Genomic DNA, 6,317 nt, shown 5'->3' with positions numbered 1-6,317 from the left:
GGCCGATGCTGTATTTGTGTTGACGCAGTCATGCACGGAGCTTTCTTTTTTACCTTTCCTACAAATATCGCCAGGAAGTCTTTGAAAGATATTTTGGATTCAAAGCATTGTGATTTTACGATCTGCCGCCTATCATTCTAATCGGCCAGGAAAAGCTCATACGTGGTCAAATGTTCGAATGCGCTTTTTTAATGTGCTGCTTCTATGGGGGGTAATTGGTTATGCGTGACTCAGAGAAACAGTATCGAAGAAAGAAAAGAAACAAATAATTAAATAAATAAACAAATTGTAGGAAACTGTCGCGGACGCGACGCAATGTGAGTAACCCCCGCCCCATGCACCGACATGTATACGCAGAATTAGTTTGTATATCATTAGCACAGCCGCTGGATAAAAAAAAAGTTGCAGTGGCTTAGCTCGGCTATGCCAGGATATACGTAGCGTTAGCAAAGGTTCAGCTGATTATTCTTAGCTTTCCTGGTTGTCTCTTACGCTCAACCGCTAATTGCCAGGCAACTACTTCGGGATCCGATGAGTCAAGCTTCTCCAATCTTCTGCACTGTTGAGCAGCATTTGCGCTCTCCTTCTCCATGGCTATACCACACTGGCAAACGCCAGTCAGAAGCGCAGCGGCTCCAGCGCAGTGTCAGACGGCGACTGCACAGCGAGCGCGCGCCGGCGCCAGTGCGTCTACCACGGCTACGACGTCACTCCTCTGGAATGCGCAGACCGGCGGCGGTGAGTCGCACGCGGCGGCGGCGGAGTGTGCGAGAGGTGCCGGCTCCGGTGGCTCCGGTGCGCAAGCCGTGTGACATCACTGATCCTTGCGCATGCGCAGCACGGCTGTTGATGTGCCGCGCGAAACGGGCTTGGCTAGGCCAGTGTAGCTAACACTACAAAAAGGCGCGACCCGTTGCGTGACACCGAATCGGCGTCTCGGGCCAAGTTCTCCGCGCGCCCGCTCTGGCGCCTCTGGTCTGGTACAGCGGTTCACGGATAAGCGCTTCTACAGCCGTATTGGTACGCGCGACACTGACTCTAATCAGGCCGTAAATCACGCGTTTTAAAGTTGCACATTACAGGTTGAATACTGAAGTCGTTATTAGAAGTGCCGATTACTCCACATAAGTGAAAAGTCTGCCCTAGGAGTGCCAATCTTTTGTAGAGTGGGCCTCAATGCTCTCTATGAAGGCTGCCCGCTCGACTCAACTGAAATGAAAAGTGCTCTATTACGAATAATCGGGAATGGATTTACGTGTTTCTTCAGGACGACTTCAAGACGATGGGCCGCGGTTATATACAAGACGATGAATGCGAAGGTATCGCTCAGCGAAAACAGTCCACGGCGCCGCAACCGATGATGATGGTCTCAGCACATGGCTCGTACCCACTTCGGGGGATGGGCCAAGAATTGGGCACCTGAACTTTTAGATATGGATTCTGAAACTACAGTTACTGTGCAATTTAGTGATCAGAACCGACAGATTAATTTTCATAAACTGCATAATTTATAATAGTAATGCCATGCATTAAAACCGAGATATCTCTCAGAGAAATGTAAAAGTAGGGATTTTAAATTTTTATTCGTTTTGTTGACTTAATGAAACCACAAACGGCATCAAATACGTTCCTGTGGGTAAAGCCAAATACCGAGGCACCGAAAGTGAGTACTGTTCCTGTTGTTAAATTTGCCCCTAATTTAGCAAGCGGTATTTCAAGAAGTCTTTTTCTTTGTAATTTATACCAACGATATATTAAAAGATTGTGTTTGACGGTTTCTATTTTTAGGCAGAATTGACACAGCGGTGATATCGCTAGACCAGCCATGTGTAAATATAGGTTTAATGGTGGGACACGACAGCGCAATATTGTAATTATTACTTCCGATTGTCTTGATGGACACCAATGTAACTCCCATGGAAATTTTACGTGCTGAAATTCAGTCCATGATGTTATTGCTTCCATGATATCTCTACGAATTGTAAATTTTTGATATCTGATCGCTGGTATTTGTGCCACCACTGGAAGGACCGATATTATCGGTTCATTCAGGGATGCTCGCGCTAATGAATCGGCCATTTCATTGAAGGGTAATCCGCAGTGTCCTGGTAGCCATAATAATTTTACAAGATTCAGCCGGGGGGGGGGGGGGGGAGTAACGTTAGAAACGTCTTTAGAGCCGGTGAATTTGTTGAAGCTGTAAGCGCCGTACAGACAGAAAGGGCATCTGTTATAATAACCACGCTGGGTTCATTTAAGGGGAGTTTCCGCAAAGCTAGAATCATTGCTAAGAGCTCAGCTTCAAATACGGGAGTAAAATCTGGCAGTCTCAAGCAGAATGACCATCCAAGCGAAAGCGAGAAAATGCCTACACCCCCCTTATCGTCGTTCACGGAAGCGTCAGTGGCTATTACGTTAAGTGTGTGTACGTGTGCAAGGTAATCTTGCAACATATTATTTAATAACCTGACTGAATGAAACTTAGGGTTCTGTGGGAAAATTTCATCGAAATCAATCCTTACATTCTGATTTGAGTCATATGATAGAATAACGTCTCGAATTTTTAAATTTAAGCTGTTTAATTGCTTTTGTACAAAAATAATCTGTGGGGAGTGAAAACGTGGCCAATGAGCAAGAAAGGAGTTTGGATCGTTTATAAATACACATTCAGATCGTCTAATTGGAGAACTGTAAAATTTTAGAAATGTTTGTATCGTTAAGATGCGGAATCTGCAGGGCAATGTTGGTAGGCGCCCTTCAAGCCAGCCCAGCTTCGTTCTTCTCTTCATTCGAACCCCGCTCGCACGTTTCAATATTCTCTTGTTAACATTTATAGCCCTCCCAGAGAGAAACAGGCGGGTTTCGAAAACGTGGTGGCCACCGCGATGCGACTCGCTCAAGGTAGCGACAAAGCCATATTGTTAGGAGACTTAAACGCCCATCACTCAAACTGGGGCTGCGGTAGAGACAATCCCAAGGGCATCTTTTTATCGGACCTCGTAGAGCGCTACGGACATTTCCAACTAACCCAACCGGGTCTCCCCACGCGAATCGGAAACGGCGTGTCTAAGGACAGCTCCCCGGACCTCACGTTCACCAACAACGAAAGCGAGACGCGATGGACGAACCTAGGTGAGAACCTAGGAAGCGACCGCTATATTGTAAGTATATCGGTTAATGCAGCCGATATTCGAAGAGCTATTGGTAATGCAAGGCTATCCGACTAGACCAAATTCCGCGAAAAACAAAAAAACGATCCGAAGCATAACAGACATGCGAGACTGGGCTGAGCGGGTTAGAGTTACCCACGCTGGGGTCGCGAAAACAATTGAAAGTACAATGGAGACTCCAGCCGTAGACGGTCACCTCTTGCATCTCTGGGAAGCCCGGAGAGGTCTCACAAAAAGATGCAAAAGGCAGAAGCTTAATCGCAAACTTAGGATTCGCATAGCTCTGCTAGCACAAGAAGTTAACGAATACGCGCGGAAGTTAAGCTACAGCAATTGGCATCAGTTAAGCGACTTGCTTCGGGGCACGTTGACTACAAAGAAAACATGGCAGAGTCTTCGGACATTATAAGAGTCAGTAGAAAAAGTACCAATAAAATGAAAACTAGAAACAAGAAGAATTGCGCACGGGAAGATACTTTAGATGTCACACAAAGAACGTTGCACTGCAGGGTAGGCGTACAAAAGCGACAATATCCATATCAACGGGTGTATGAACGCAATGAAAAGTGAAAAAAAAATGAAAGAAAGAAAGAAACAAGGCAGGTGATAAGGAAATTTAACAAAGGCCGTGGCAAGTCTCGGCGCCTAGAGCTTGCGATCCACTCCCTACATATATGATAGCGCCCAACTACTGTTTGCTCCGTGTTCTTCTTCTTCATTACAAAAAACCCCGGCGGCGAAGGGGAGCCATCCCAGCAACCCAAGGCGATGAAAAGATGAGGATGTCGTGATGCGGCTTTAGGTGGCTTACGTGGACCGTGTCACGACCAAGACGGCGCTTTTCCGAGGATAGGCTTCGAGTATGATCGGCTACCTGATCGACCCGTGATACTTGGCAGCAAACTTGGTACTTGAGGCCAGGATATATAGTGGAACGGTAGCCTGAGCCAGACGAGAGATCCAAGGGTAAAACTCTGTACAAGCTGATTGTTGTTCCCACAATCTTTCTGGAGGACTTGGCTGTCGTACATGAACGAGTGGGCCAGCTCACGATCCTCTTCTGTATGTTGTGCGACGTCGGAAATTGGACTGAATTCGTAGATATCCGGGCGCTACGGTAAAATTGTGTCAAGTGTGGGAGGTAGGTCCACAGCCACATAAAAGAAAAAAATGGTGAAAAGGCTGTTGTAGACAGTGTAGCGGTGTTATATGCAGAAGTCACTAAGTGGAAAATGACGTACCAATTGGGATAGTCATAATCAATGCAAATAAATCGCGAGCATGTCTCCCAGCGTGCGATTGAAGCTTTCCATATGAGGCCATTGGCTTGAGGTTGGTAGGCAGTAGATGTGCGGTGAACATAACCGCACAAGTGGAGTAGCTCTTTTATGACGTTGGATAAAAGCACACGGCTCCTGTAGCTCAGCAGTTCGCGTGATGCACCATGACGGAGAATAAAATGGCGCAGTGTGAAGGAAGCGACGTGACGAGAACGAGCCGCAGGGAGTGTGGCTGTTTCTGCGTATCGCATGAGATGGCCCACCAAGACAATTATGCAGCTATTTCCAGCAGCAAAGCATGGAAGCGGTCCTTAAAGGTCTGTTCCAATGCGTACAAAAGGGTGGGCAGGACACGGTGAAGGCTGCAACTGATCGGGCGTATGATGAAACGTCTTCCTTTGTTGACATGCGGAACAGGACCGAACATAATTACGTAAAAATACTGATACGTAAAGCCGCTGCTACGTATTCTGGTCGCCGGCGTGGGAATGTTGTGGATCAGCATGGAAGTAGGCACACACATCGGATCGCAAGTGTTTGGGTATGAATAGTAGTCATTTACGTCCGCCTTCCTGGTAGCTGCCGGGGCATAAAAGTGCATCACGTATTGGGAAATCGATGGCTTGTTGACCAAAGGCACGGGGTTGTCAAGTGGGTGTAGAGACACAAAGAACGCTCAAGAGGGCTGCGACCCACGGGGCATTGCGCTGTTCCGAAGGCATGTCTGTAATGAGGACCGCATCCTGGAAAAAACCGACCGTTGATGGTGACCCTTCATCGGATTTCACGGGTGATCGAGAGAGCGCGTCCGCGTCAGAATGCTTGCGTCTGGATCGGTAAATGAAGCGAATGTCGAATACCTGTTTACGAAGAGCACAACGACCAAGACAACCAGAGGGATCTTTTAGGGAAACCAACCAGCAGATTGCGTGTTGGTGTTTTACAACGTCGAAAGGCCTGCCGTATAAATAGGGGCAACATTTTTCTAACGCCCATTAAATTGCGAGGCACTCTTTTTCGGTGGCCGAATAATTCGCTTCTCCCTGCGAGAGGCCGCGTCTTGCATAGGCCACAACATACTCAGGGAAGCTGGGCTTTCTTTGCGCGAGAACTGCACCAAGACTGATGCCACTGGTATCGGTATGTATTTTGGTTGGTGCAGCAGGGTCATAGTGGAGCACCACGGGTGGCGAAGTTAATAGTCGGCAGAGTGTCGCAAAGGCATCGTCGCAGACTGGTGTCCAGTATGAAAGGTCGCTGGTGCCGGTGAGCAGCTTCGTAAGCGGTGCTATGATTGAGGAGAAATTTCGGACGAAGCGACTAGTAGAAGACCAAGCCGACAAAGCTTTAAAGTTCTTTGATGGCAGAAAGCTTCGGAAACTCAGCAACATCATGCAGTTTTTCCGGGTCAGGGGGAATTCCATGTTTGGAGACGACGTGGCCAAGGATGGTGAGCCGGCGAGCCGCGAAGTGACATTTCTTCAAGTTCAATTGGAGGCGTGCACTTGAAGGCAGCGCAGAATTACGAGATGTGTTGCGAAATTGGGGAGAACATGACGACGTGATCAAGATAGCACAGGCATATATTCAATTTCAGGCAGCGTAAAATGCCGCCCATCATCCGCTCAAATGTTGCGGGCGCATTGCTGTAATGGCATGAGTGTAAATTCATACAGGCCATCCGGCGTAACGAACGCCATCTTTGGACCATCACACTCCGCCATAGACATAGAATATTCCGATCGCAAGTCGAGGGAAGAAAAATTCTGCACCTTGTAGACAATAGACGACGTCGTCTGTTCGAGGAAGAGGATAAACGTCTTGGCGAGTAATCTTGTTCAGGAGCCGGTAGTCCACACAGAATCTA

Source organism: Dermacentor silvarum, chromosome 5 (assembly GCF_013339745.2).
Source record: "Dermacentor silvarum isolate Dsil-2018 chromosome 5, BIME_Dsil_1.4, whole genome shotgun sequence".
Lineage (NCBI taxonomy): Eukaryota > Metazoa > Arthropoda > Arachnida > Ixodida > Ixodidae > Dermacentor > Dermacentor silvarum.
This window is presented reverse-complemented; position numbering follows the sequence as displayed.